Source organism: Globicephala melas, chromosome 1 (assembly GCF_963455315.2).
Source record: "Globicephala melas chromosome 1, mGloMel1.2, whole genome shotgun sequence".
Classification (NCBI taxonomy): Eukaryota; Metazoa; Chordata; class Mammalia; order Artiodactyla; family Delphinidae; genus Globicephala; species Globicephala melas.
Genome location: NC_083314.1, coordinates 187,093,583 through 187,107,796, shown reverse-complemented (window position 1 = coordinate 187,107,796; position 14,214 = coordinate 187,093,583). Strand labels below are relative to the sequence as shown.

Below are 14,214 nucleotides of genomic sequence, written 5' to 3'. Positions count from 1 at the left end.
ACAGTAACACCGTCAAGTTCTTAGCATGGTGCCTAGCTAGCACAGTAGGAACCTAACAAGGCCGAGCTAACAGCACTGGGGTCATCTGCAAAATGCAAGTTCATCTACTGCCGAGAGAACTGCAGGTGGAGGACGGAAGGGCCACGGTCCTTCTGTGCCATCCTCAATTTCCCAAGCCCTCTTATTTCAGTTCCTCGCCCGGTCCTGTCTCGGGGCTTCTCCCTTTGCCCAGGTATCTGCCTGCCTCATCCCCTCACCTCCCCTTGCTTGCAAGTTCAGATGTTTCCACCACCCTTTTAAAATGAAATCAGCCATCTCTATGGCCCTGCCCTGATTTCTCTTTCAGCACAACCTTTTCCACCCGTCATCGGACAGATGACGTCCCTCTCACCAGAGGGGGGTGGGCGTCTCTCATCACTGCCCCATCACCAGCTGCCGGCTGGTACTGCTCAGCCTTGAATGTGCATTTCACTGACACTCTCCCTCCCCTTGTTTACAGGTGCTCCTCACGTGACAGTGCTCAAGCTACTCCATCTAAAATCAAGGCAGGGGACTACCCTGGTGACGCAGTAGTTAAGAATCTGCCTGCCAATGCAGGGGACGTGGGTTCAAGCCCTGGTCCAGGAAGACCCCACATGCTGTGGAGCAACTAAGCCCGTGCGCCACAACTACTGAGCCTGCGCTCTAGAGCCCGCGAACCACAACTACTGAGCCTGTGTGCCACAACTACTGAAGCCTGTGTGCCTAGAGCCCATGCTCCGCAACAAGAGAAGCCACCGCAACGAGAAGCCCGCGGCACCAAAACGAAGAGCAGCCCCCGCCTGCCGCAACTAGAGAAAGCCGGCGCACAAACGCAACCAAAAGTAAATAAATAAATAAAATTTATTTTAAAAATAAATAAATAAAATAAAATAAAGGCAGAACAGGGACTTCCCTAGAGGTCCAGCGGTTAGGATTCTGCGCTTCCACTGCAGGGGGCACAGGTTCAAACTGGTTGGGGGAACTAAGAAACCACATGCCATGCAGGACTGCCACAAAAAAAAAAAAAAAATGAAGGCGGGAACAGAGCCCTCCCTCAACCCCACATGCCTCTCCACCCCTTTCCTTCAGAGCCTCCCCACAACCCACTGCCACTCATCGGCCCTGGGGAGTCCTGACCGTTGAATCCCAATCAAATCTGCCTCTTTGACCATTCCCTTCCCTCTCAGAGACTCTCTTAAGCACTGACACTGCTCTGATGTTCTTCCAACTTCTGACCACTCCTATAAGCTGCTTTTCCTCTGCCATGCCTCAACACCCAAGCTACACCAAAGGGTCTTCAACCTTTAGAGAATCTCTGGGTGGTTCTTCTCCCCAGGAAAAGGCACAGTTCTACACCTATAACGACACATCAGGACAGGGTACCTGTCTCCAGGGACCTCTCTGGTCCCTGCAGGCACCTGCGGCTAAGGCCCTTGACGTGCACCGGCCAGTTTAACCACCACATTGCTCTCCAAATCACTGCTGCTCAGAGGCTTGGTCTCAGGCTTCCCTTACACTCTTAATTACTGAGGATCCCAGGGGCTTTTGTTTATGTGGATTATATCAACGGATATTTACTACACTAGAAACTAAAGCAGAGACTTAAAAAAAAAGTTTAATAAGCCTATTACATATTACCATAAATAATATTTTTTACAAAAAATAACTAGAGGGACTTCCCTGGTGGTCCAGTGCCTAAGACTCTGCGCTCCCAATGCAGAAGGCCTGGGTTCGATCCCTGGTCAGAGAACTTGATCCCGCATTCCACAACTAAGAGCGCCACAACTAAGAGCCTGCATGCTGCAACAAAGATCCTGCGTACCACAACTAAAACCCGGCACAGCCAAATAAATAAATAAATATATATATTTTTTTAATTAAAAAAAAAGAAATAACTAGAAAAATAACTTAGTGAGAAGAGCAGCAACATTACACATTTTAGCACACCTCTTTAATGCCTGCCTCAAGTAGAGAGAGCTGGATTCTCACATCTGCTTCTGCACTCAATCTGGTACAATATCTTGTTTTGGTTGAAGGAGATGAGGAAAATTCAGCCTCACAGATATGTAGTTGGAAAAGGGAGGAGTAGGGCTTCCCTGGTGGCGCAGTGGTTAAGAATCCACCTACCAGTGCAGGGGACACGGGTTCAAGCCCTGGCTCGGGAAGATCCAACATGCTGCGGAAAAATTAAGCCCGTGAGCCACAACTACTGAGCCCGGGCACCTAGAGCCCGTGCTCCTCAACAAAGAGAAGCCACTGCAATGAGAAGCCCGCGCACCACAACGAAGAGGAGCCCCCGCTCAGCAACTAGAGAAAGCCCGTGCGCAGAAACGAAGACACAACGCAGCAAAAAAAATAAATAAATAAAGTAAATAAATTTATAAAAAAGAAAGGAGGGGAGTACTGTAACAGCCTTTTCAAATAAATATAGACAGTCTTTTTTGATACTACATCAAAACTTGACAAGTGGTAAGTTTCTTAAAGGGTAGTTCTGGGCTTCTCTGGTGGCGCAGAGGTTACCTGCCTGCCAGTGCAGAGGATACGGGTTCAGGCCCTGGTCCGGGAAGATCCCGCATGCCGCAGAGCAACTAAGCCCGCTTGCCACAACTACTGAAGCCTGCGTGCCTAGAGCCCGTGCTCCACAGCAAGAGAAGCCACCGCAATGAGAAGCCTGCGCACCGCAACGAGCAGCCCCCGCTCGCCGCAACTAGAGAAAGCCTGCGCACAGCAATGAAGACCCAACACAGCCAAAAATAAATAAATTTATATATAAAAAAAGGGTAGTTCTGCTGTGGAATCTGAAACTATGTCAATTAACTCTGCATACTGTTACATCAAACACCAGGGGCTTCACTCCATCCCTGTGCTTTGAATGGATCTTTCACCCATCTGTGAGCTAGTAGCATCAAGCACAGGCCATTTGGAAAATATCAGCTCACTGAGTTAAGCAGATCTTCCAAATGTTGACACGTTTTATTATATAACATTAAAAAAAGAAACATTTCGTTAGCATCACCTCCTATCTTGCAAAAAAAAGTCTTTAAGTACTGGGAAGCTGTCAAGCTCATGGTAGCAGAATCAAGTTTTCCAAAATTCAAATTTCCATTTGAAAGCTCAAATTTTATCACTGCCAACAATACTGTCAGTTATTTTCCTTGAAGTATCTGGTTCACTTCGTTCGTTTTTATGAAAATATCTGCCAAATTCCCCTGTCTAAACAGCCATCATTTTCTGTCAGCTGTTCTTTCAACTCAAGCGATCGCAGAGTTGCTTGTCCAGAAGACCGCTCTCACATGTTAAGATGCATCAGTGCTTTATGCCAACTTCCCATTTTGTCACACAGGCCAGTAAAAAGATGGATACTCAGGTTGAAGTTTAACAAAATTAATTTTGATTGCTTCATCAAGGGCATTCGATTAAACTGGATTTTTTTTTTAAAACCACAAATTCACAGCAGTGAAGAATACTATGACTACAATCACCGTTATAACTGGCTTGGTACCACGGCTTTGATTTCTGCTACACAACCAGCAGTGTCACCCAGCACTGCTTCGTACCATCAGTGGGAATGTCAACACAGTGAAAGTCAAATGACATCTTAATATGATCATGACAGCAGCCTGGACCTAATGAGCCCCAGAGTCTACAGACCGTACTCGAGACCCCTCGCTCTAAGTGATGGTGAAACCCAAGACTTCAACCACCATCTAAATACTAATAACTCATCCAGACCACTCCTCCAGAGCTCCACATTCACGTGTACAAAAATCTACATTTGGACAAACACTTCAGAGTGTTTCAGACACTGGTAATACTGTAGTGAACCAAAGTGCCTGTCTTCATGGAGCTTAGAACTAGTGGGTAGATCAACATAGAGACTAGGGAGACAGAGCAAGGGAAGACAGAGGTTAATGAGAGCGGCGAACACGCTCTAAGGAGGGGATATTAGAACAAAGACCTGAATGAAAGGAGTGGATGGTCCAAACAGACCTCCAGGAGAAGAGCTTTGCAAGAAGGAGTAGAAAGTGTAAAGGCCGGTGTGTTCTAATGCAAAATGTGGGAACGCCTCCTGGGGTCCTCAAACCCAAGGTGCAAAGACTCACTCACTGTCTTCCCACCAAACCACTGCTCATTTCAGTAAATGCAAAACAGGCACCCGGACTTCCAGGAGAGAAACCTATACTCGCTCACTCCCTTCTGACCTTCCACGCAGTCACCTAAGCATCTGAGTCACCAGTTACCAGCTTTGCTACCCTGGCCCAGACCCCCTTCCTCTCTACAGCATCCCATCTGGAATCTGACCTGTCTTCCTCCTTCCTCTGAGAACACTCCAAGTTCAAGACCAAGTGATGTTCCCGATCAGGTACATCTCCTCACCCTTTGAGGGCTTCCTAGAGCCCTCCACGTAAAAGTGCAAATTCTTTACCAAGGCTCTGACCTCTCAGTGTCCATTCCTCACCACTCTCCAGCCCTTTGGAACTTCTGTCCCTAGACAATCCATGTTCTCTTTCATTCGATAAATAATTACTGAGCACCTATCTTGCACTACACTGTTATACGTGCTGGAGACAGTGGGTGAAGGAAGCCAACTGGTTGCATGAAAAGCATACACAACCATCTCCTCAGCCTGGAACACTCTTTCCTTCCCCTCCACAAGCCAGGCAGCCTCCAACTGGAGAACCCTTTCAGTCTCAACTTAGACATTTTCCAGCAAGCCTGCAAGACAGTGGCGGCCCTGCTGCTCCAGCCCCGCGCCTGCCCACCCACCCGCCAGCTCTGGCTCGGCTCTACCACAAGAAGGTTGTTGATCATTATGAAAACCCCCCAAAAGTGGGGTTCCTTAACAAAACATCTAAAAATGTTGGAACCAGACTGGTGGGGCTCCAGCGTACCGTGATGTAATGAAAGTACAGATTCAAGTGGATGAAAAGAGGAAGATGATCAACGGCAGGTTTAAAACACTTGGCTGTGGTTCTGCCATTGCCTCGAGCTCGTCAGCCAGCAAGTGAGTAAAGGGGAAGACAGTGGAGGAAGCCACAACCATCAAAAACACAGGGGGCGGGGCTTCCCTGGTGGCGCAGCGGTTGACAATCCGCCTGCCAATGCAGGGGACACAGGTTCGAGCACTTGTCCGGGAAGATCCCACATGCCGCGGAGTAACTAACCCCATACACCACAACTACTGAGCCTGTGCTCTAGAGCCCGTGAGCCACAACTACTGAGCCCACGTGCCACAACTACTGAAGCCCATGCGCCTAGAGCCCGTGCTCCAGAACGAGAGAAGCCACCGCCAACGAGAAGCCCGCGCACCGCAACAAAGAGTAGCCCCTGCTCGCCACAACTAGAGAAAGCCCGCGCACAGCGACGAAGAACCAACACAGTCAAAATTAAATAAATTAAAAATAAATAAATTTATATTACAAAAAAAATAAAAACACGGGGGCTTCCCTGGGGGTCCAGCAGCTAGGACTCCGCACTCCCAACGCAGGGAGCCTGGGTCTGATCCCTGGTCAGGGAACTAGATCCCGCATGCTGCAACTAAGACCCAGCGTAGCCAAAAAGTAAATAATATTAAAAAAATTTTTAAATCATTTTTAAACAAACAAAAAACACCGATATCACCAAGGAGGTCTGCCTTCCCCCTGTGAAACTGTACTGCTCCATGACAGCCAAAGATGCCATCAAGGTCACCCTGGCTGATTACAAACTGAAACAAGAACCCAAGAAAGGAGAGGCTGAGAAGAAATGAGCCCTCAGGGAAGTCTCCCACAGGTCACACAGGCTGCTTCCCTCCCTCCCCCGCCACCAGCAGTCACGCACACGGAGGTGTTCAGAAGCCCTTGCACTGAAACAAAAGAGCTATGAGATCTGCACAACCTATGCTATTCACTTTGTGACTCTAACGCAAGCAAAATACACAGTCTAATTAATTGTTCTGAATCTGTGTTTTCTTTCAGCTCATGTTTATTGCCTTAACCCAGTCCAAGTCTATTTCGAACTCTGTGTGTGGCCCCAAAACTGAAATCAATAATGAAGTCCCTCATTTGGGTAGTCATGAAGTGCACAGTTATCTAATTTTCCTGAATCCATTTTGGGGAAGATTACCAGGAGATGCCTTGATAAGATTACCTGACAGAACCAAGTATGGTACATAAAACAGATCTGCATATATATAATAAAGGAATGGAAGACAGCCCCCCCAAAAACATTTTCCCAGGAAGCCATCATTAAACTCTAGGTTAGCTGCCCCTGTGATCCACCGCCCTTGTTTTTCACCTTTGTACATAAACTGTTTGTCAGCCTCCCTGTTAAACTATAACATAAGGTCCTGGGCCACACCCATTCTATAATTTATAGACTCAGCACCCAGCAGAGAAGATGCTGAATGAACATTTGTTAAACAAATTTCCTGCTATAATACTTTTGAGAATATATAAAAAATATTTCATTGTCACTAGCTGGCAAATTAAGGGATGCCAAAGAATGTTTTGTGAAATCCAAAATAATTCAGCATCATAAAGGGAGGTGGAAGTGAGAGCTTTAAAAAACAAACAATCATTTTACCAGTTTCAAAATGAATTATAGGATCAAAACTGTCCTATAAAGGTAAAGCCGGGCTTCCCTGGTGGCGCAGTGGTTGAGAGTCCACCTGCTGATGCAGGGGTCACGGGTTCATGCCCTGGTCCGGGAAGATCCCGGTCCGGGAAGATCCCACACGCCGCGGAGCGGCTGGGCCCGTGAGCCACGGCCGCTGAGTCTGCGCGTCCGGAGCCTGTGCTCCGCAACGGGAGAGGCCACAACAGTGAGAGGCCCGCGTACCGCAAAAAAAAAAAAAAAAAAAAGGTAAAGCCTTTTGAACAAAATGAAAACAGACTCATAGCTACTCATGAGACTCAAAGAGAACTGGTGGTAGCCAGAAAGGGGCAGGAGGACAAAACAGGTGAAGGGGATTAAGAGGTACAAACCTCGTTATACAATAAATAAGGGGACTTCCCTGGTGGCCCAGTGGTTAAGAATCCGCCTGCCAACGCAGAATGCAGGGGTCACCGGTTTGTTCCCTGGTCCGGGAAGATCCCACATGCCGCAGAGCAACTAAACCCGTGTGCCACAACTACTGAAGTGGCATGCCACAACTACTGAGGCCCATGCTCCGCCACAAGAGAAGCCACCACAATGAGAAGCCCGTGCACCGCAACGAAGAGCAGCCCCCACTCGCCCCAACTAGAGAGAAAGCCCACGCATCAAAGACCCAACGCAGCCAAAAATAAATAAATAAAATAAATTTATTTTAAAAATAAGATAAATAAATAAATAAGTCGCAGGGATATAACACACAGCATAAGAAATATGGTCAACAGGGGGAATTCCCTGACGGTCCAGCAGTTAAGACTCCATGCTTCCACTGCAGGGGGACCAGTTTCGATCCCTGGTCAGGGAACTAAGATCCCGCAAGCCTCGTGGCGCGGCCAGGGGAAAAAAAAAAAGAAAGAAATATGGTCAATAATATTATAATAATTTTGAATGGGGACAGAGAATTACTAGACTTATCATGGGGATCATTTCATAATGTATGCAAATGTCAAAGCCCTATGTAGTATACCTGAGATTAACATAATACTGTACATCAACTATATTTTTTTATAAATTTATTTTATTTGTTTTTGGCTGTGTTGGGTCTTCATTGCTGCATGTGGGCTTTCTCTAGTTGCTGCAAGCAGGGGATACTCTTTGTTGCAGTGCGTGGGCTTCTCATTGTGGTGGCTTCTCTTGTTGCAGAGCATAGGCTCTAGGCGCGTGGGCTTCAGTGGCTGTGGCTCATAGGCTCAATAGTTGTGGCTCACGGGCTCTAGAGCGCAGGATCAGTAGTTGTGGCGCACAGGTTTAGTTGCTCCGCAGCATGTGAGATCTTCCCAGACCAGGGCTCAAACCCATGTTCCTTGCATTAGCAGGAAGATTCTTAACCACTGTGCACCAGGGAAGCCCTCAACTATATTTTAATTTTTAAAAAAAAGCTTTTTGAGAAAAGAAAGAATGTCAGAGATGACTTGGGAGAAAGTAAGGTAGTAAATTAAAGTGATGGGGGCATCCCTGGTGGTGCACAGTGGTTAAGAGTCTTCCTAAATTCTCTATAATCTACCTTTATCATAGTTTAAAAGACTGTCACAGGGACTTCCCTGGTGGTCCAGTGGTTAAGACTCCTAGGAGAGCGTTTTCAATCCCTGGTCAGGGAACTAAGATCCTTCATGCCGCGCATGCCAAAAAAAAACAAAAACAAAAACTGTTACAAAGCAAGGCCATAAGCAACAGAAACGGTGATCCTCTAACAGAGCACTGCGGCCAGGCACTGTTCCAAGTGCTTCACACGTATGCTAACTCACTCAATCCTCACAACCACCTTAGGAAGGAGGTTCTAGTGTGCCTGCTTTTACACATGCGGAAACAGACACAGAGAAGTCAAACCCACATCCACACCAGCAAGTTCAGTTACACAACTGGGTTCTAACTCAGGCAGTCTCAGTCCTTCAAGAAAAGAGTGAATTTCTTTCCCTCCCAGCAATTCAGGAATTATCTTAAAGTTCCTAGGACAATTTTTTTTTTGGAAACCTGTTGTAGAAGCTTTAACATTCTCTTGTCTAATTAGAAAGTGTCCAGAATTTTTTTAAAGCTTTACCAACTACAACACTTGGAGGTAGTCAAGAGAACTTGTAATCTGCATGGGGAATATATTTTACAATTGCCACAGGACTGAGTCAGAAGACGTGCAGACATGTATAAACACACAATTACCCACAAGTAAACAAGAATATATTCAATCCCCTTAGTAGTCTAGTCCTGCAGGTTAAAGAGTAAATAGCCTTTCCCTCCTTGATAAAGTACATTATTAAGCCTGGACCAGGAATGCCCTGGCAGTCCAGTGGTTAGGACTCTGCTTTCACTGCCGTGGGCCCAAATTCAATCCCTGATCAGGAAACTAAGATCCCGCAATGCCCCCTCACTTAAAAAAAAAAAAGCGCCTGGGGCAACTAATCATTCAATCGTAACCTTTTATCAATGGCAACATGGATGCAACTGAATAATCTCTTCAGAATTATTACTTTTGATAGTCTTGACTTGGTCTTTTAATCATTAACTTTTTAAAAATGGCTTTTTTCCCAGAATTTTAACTTAGTAAGTCAAATAAGGGAATACTCAAGTCTCTCAAAGAAAGCAATATGGTGCTATAAAATGGGAAGCTTTTCTATCACTGGAAGTCAGTAGGAATTTCCATCAATTACTGTGGCACCTAATGGTAGGCGCTGCAACAAGAACAAGAGGGCTAAAAGGTTTCAAAAGCTTTTAGCATTCCTCTGATCCACCGATCAAATCAAGTGCCTACAGACTGCCTGTTTTTCTTAAACGAGAGCTGTGGAGCAAAACTCACAGCTCTAAAAAGAAGTGGGAGTCTTCGTTTTCCAGAAGAGTCAGGGTAATGTTGCATTACTCAATACACAGCCACACGCTCCATAAAAATTGGGACTGCTTCCTCCTTCCAGTAACGTTACACATTCAGTTTTATAAATTATTTCTCTGATCTCAGTTTAAATTTGTTTTTATCCCCTCATTCTATGTTCACTAAACCAAACACTCAACTAAACTGCCTGCTTCATAAATTCTCCGACCACTCTTATCTAGAAATGCAAACCTGAGAGATCAGAATTTATACCAGGGTTAAAAAATTCTAAAACTTTTTGTTCAATGCCGTATTAGACTCATCCTAAATAAAGGTTTTAAAATAACACGGCACGCCATATGGTCAAGCCCAGATAACAAAATTGAGAATATCTATTACCAATCCACTAATGCCAAAGCCAAAGTCTCTAGACAGTAAGAACTTAATCCCATTTGGAAGCCAACATGAGCCAAATCTTTTGGGGAGAGAAAACAGCAATCCGATGAAGAGACTGTAATTGATGCCAATACTGCACGTCTGCAATAGAACATTATTTATTAAAGTACTGGCTAAAAAGGCAACTGATGGTAGGTAAGTCTACAGCTGTCCTGAAGACCCTTCTCAAAGTTAATTGTAGAAATACAACTTCTCCAATCAAACTAAAGGATAACAGACAGAAAATTTTAGCAAAATAAAAAGTTAACAGCAACAAAACTTTGAGAAATAAATTAACTCCTCATAAAATCTGTGCACTTCTCATGTGGTCAATATAAGACCTAGGTGTTCCAAGCTCTGAAATCAAAGCCACTAAGCATGGAAAAGATTTGACAGCCTTCTGGCAGCCTTTCAAATCTCCTCCGAGATTAAAATGAAATCTGAGGAAATTTACTTCAACTCCCCCTGAAACAGAAGTAACTCAAGACATCAAACAAAGAGAAATCTTTATTAAGGTATCATTAAAGAACATTCTGCTTAGTACGTGCCTGATGACATAAATACAGCTCTGTCGTAAACTCAGATATCATACAAAAGGAATATTCTTGTCTGATGGGCATGTTCATTTAAGAAAGTGTCAACTCTGAATCAAAACTGCCTAGTTGAACAATATTCTCTATAAGCACACTCTTGACCATTTCCACAGAAGATGAGAGGCAGCCCTAACACGGGCTCCCCACGCAGGGAGAACCGGGAGCGAGCCACAGGCACAGTCATAAAACTTAAGGTCGCTTTCCTCAACTCTCACCTGCTAAGAAAACACTGCAGCATTTACAGTGCCTGTGAAACCAGAGGCATATACAGAGGGAGTCTCGGGAGGAGAGAGGCCCTGCAGTCCAGCCTTACAGCAGCCGGGAATCTTCCCCCCACGGGATCCTGCCAGGTCGGCCTCTGACCCTTCCAGTTGCGCTCCATTTCTGACAGCTCTGTCAGAAAGTTAAACTGAGCCAAAAGCTACCACCCAGTTCTGCCGTCTGGAGGTTCTAAGACCTGTTTCCATGTTGGTGGCACCAGCCCTATCCCCAGCCACACACCCATATTAGTAAGGAAGTAAAAAAGGAACTGCCTGTTCGTTTTCTTTTTGCAATATGTACCTTCCGGAAGAATCCAGAAAAGGCCCTATCTATCTTAATAGAACGCAAACTGAAATCTTTCTTTGAAATACGAACCCCCTCCACCCCCAAAAGACTAGAGCTTCAAATTAGAAAACAAAGAACTCAGGTAGAAATCTTATCGATAACAATAGCTTTTAGACCTTATCCAGTATCTGGGGCTGAAGGGAAGGGAACTTCTCACAAAGCTAATACTTCCACTTATTTGCTAACTATAAAAAATATCTACATATTTTCTTAATAATCTCATAAGCAACTGCTTAATCATTAAACGTTATTGGAGATCACTGTGTTACCAAACAGGTAACAAAATGAAAATACAAAAAAAAAAAAAAAAAAGGCTCTAATACTCCCCACACCAGAACTGCAGATTACGACTTTTACATCATTTATGCACAAACTCAGTAACGTACTCTTTAACTGTAAATGTCCACCAACTTCCTTTCCCAAAATAAACACCCCTACCATCGCTGTTCTCCTTCAGTCAGTGAGTCTCACAATCCTAACTAAAAAGGTTCCATAAAGAGGAGTTCAGTAGATAAACCTACTTGGGTATGCCAACGAGGTAATTTAAAGGACTTCAGAGATGTTTAAACACCACTTGAGTCAAGCATCAACTCGCAAGGAAAAATACAGGAGGATTTTCCAAAGTCCGATGGCTCAGCGATCCCTGGGTGGAATTTCCAGCACCCTCCACCCGGCCGGGGCAGAGGGCGACCCCGACCCTCGCCCGCCGCCCCCCGCCGCGCCCCCGCCCCCGGGCGGCGCCCCCGGAGCCCCGCGGCGCGGGCGGCGGCTGACAAAGGCCGCGCGGCGGACGCGCCATCTTGCCGGGCCCGCCGGGGGCCATTCATTCGGCGCGGGGCGCGGGAGCCCGGCCACCGCCCGCAGGCTGCGCACCCGCACCGTGGCTTCGGGCGGCCCGGCTCGGGCCCGGCGGCGACCGCGGGGCTGGGGCTCGCGCTCGCCGGGCGCTTTGTCCGCCCCGCGCGCCCTCGGCGCCGCTTCCTCATTTCTCCGCCGCAGCGACGCCAGCCTCCCCGCGAGCAGCCGAAAGGCCGCTTTTCCCGCAGCTCGTCCTCCCGCGGCCAAGGACGGCGCCCACCGCCCGCCGCGGGGCAGGGCCGCGGCCGCCTTTGTTCCCTGGCCCGCCCGGCGCCCCTCCTCCGGGCCACCTCCCAGACGCGGGGCGCCGGCCCCGGACCCCAAACCCCGGAGCCTCCGGCCCCGCCCCCACCGCGGACCCCCGGACCCGGACCGCAGGCCTGCACCCAGTACCCCAGACCAGAGCCCCGGACCTGGACTCCAAACCCCGGAGCCCCAATCCAGGCCCGAGCCCGGGACTTCGGTCTCGGTCCCGGCCGACGGCCGCGGGGTCCCCACCGCCCCCGCCCCCGCACCGCGGACCCCACCCGGGCGGGGCAGGAAGACGCGACCCGGAGGCCGGGTGGGGGCGGGGAGGGTGGGGGCGGGGCGGCCCGGGCGGGCGGGCGACTGGGGGGCGATGGGGAGGGGCGGGGGAGGGGGGGTAGGGGTCGGGGCTGGGGGTCTGGGCTGGGGTCGGTGCCGCGATCGCCGCGCTCACCTCGACACCGCGTCCCGCCTGCCGCGCCCGCTCCCCGCCGCCTCAGCCGCCTCGGCCGCCGCTCCAGGAGATGGTCGCGCTCGGGCCGCTCCGCGGGCGCTGCGGGCAGGTGCGCCGGCGAGGCTCAGTCTGTCGGTCCCGCGGCGGCTGCTCCACTCCCGCGCCCGCGCCCGCTCCCGCCGCCGCCGCCGCCGCCGCCGCCGCCTCCGTCCGCCCCTCAGACGCCTCCAGCCATCGGGATGGGCGCGGCGGCCCCTGCCCGCAGCCTCGGGAAACCCCACGGTCGCGTCACCGCGCACGCCGCGCGCGCACGCACCGCTCGACCGAGTCCCCGGCGCGCGCGCGCGCGCTTCGGCCCTGCGCCAGCCCCGCGCGCGTACGCGAGCCGCTTAAAGGGGCAGCACCGCGCCCTCGGGGACCCGCTCCAGGAGCCCACGAGGCTGACCTGCCTCTCGCCCGCACCGGGCTGCGCGCCTCAGGTGCTGGCCCGCGGAGCCCTGCGGTGGTATGGGTCTGCCTGCTGCCGACCCGCTTGGTTCCCTGCCAGGTGGACGTGGGTAGAGGCCGCAGAGTGGGAGCCTGCCACCGGACCCGGTGCCCAGCAAAGGCTCTCTGCACCCCGAACATGCGCCCAGCACACACGCCCCGTAACGCACTCTGCGCCCCACATCTGCCTTCTGCACCCCGCACACACATGCATATGCCAGCGCAGGCTGATCAACACCCACGCTGGACCAGGTCGGCCTCAGGGACTCACGGCTTCCGCCTGCCCGCGGAGCAGACGCCCCGCAGTACGGGGTCAGGGCCCGTCCTCGGAGGTGCCCGTGGGGCTCGTGTGAGCTGGCCAGGTGTGGGCAGTGTGGCCTCGATGGTCAAGGCCCTCCTGTCAGGAATGGCCACCTGAGCAGGGAGGTGTGACCACGGGAAAGAGTGTCAGGAGGGACAGATGGACCACCCTTGCAAATGCAGCTGAGTCAGCCAGGCAGCTGAGAAGCGAAGACCCCCTAGTGGGGGAGGGGAAGGAGGTGGAGAGATGGGTCAGCTGTCAGCAGCCTGTAGCTTCCAGTGTCCTCAGAAACCTCCTGGATGTCCATGGATGGAGCCCTAGGCCCACCAACTCCCACCTCTCCATCTGACTTGTGCCTCCCCAGTTCCGACTCCTCCCCACCCCATGGACTTCTTCACTGCAAGAGCCTGCGGTCTCCAACCCTCATCACCCCTTTCCAGCCAGCTCAGCCTCCTGCCCCCAGCCCTCCCTATGCTGCCCTTTCCAGACCAAATCCAGGAGCCCTCCTCCAGGCCTGCACAGCTTGGCTGAAGGAAGCAGGAGGACACACCCAGCAATGCAGCTGTCCCCTTAAACCTCAAGGGGTCCAGTCACCGCCCCCCAGCCTGATTCGCAGCTGCAGCCCATTTGTCCATATGCCTGTGTGCTGTCTGTCTAGGGTGGCCCTGGACCCCAGCATGGAGCCCATGCCTTCCCACCCACGCTAGGGCTGTACTCCCTGTCCCTCCCCCTCCCACGGGTCTTTCCTGCACAAACATGTCCCCACCATTTCTTGTGCCCTTCC

At 50.1% G+C, this 14,214-nt stretch overlaps 1 protein-coding gene and 1 pseudogene across 2 annotated transcripts in view; one reads left to right on the top strand and one right to left on the bottom strand.

Annotated features, from left to right (window-relative positions):
- Positions 1 to 5,770, top strand: part of LOC132597034 (iron-sulfur cluster assembly enzyme ISCU-like) — a 55,141-nt pseudogene extending 49,371 nt beyond the window's left edge.
- Positions 1 to 12,819, bottom strand: part of GNB1 (G protein subunit beta 1) — an 89,484-nt gene extending 76,665 nt beyond the window's left edge. For both annotated transcript variants that reach the window (XM_030881165.3, XM_030881173.3), the window contains exon 1: positions 12,644 to 12,819. The gene's annotated coding sequence lies outside the window, so the exon portion shown is untranslated. The remainder of the gene's footprint in view (positions 1 to 12,643) is intronic.
- Between the last annotated feature and the right edge of the window lie 1,395 nt (positions 12,820 to 14,214).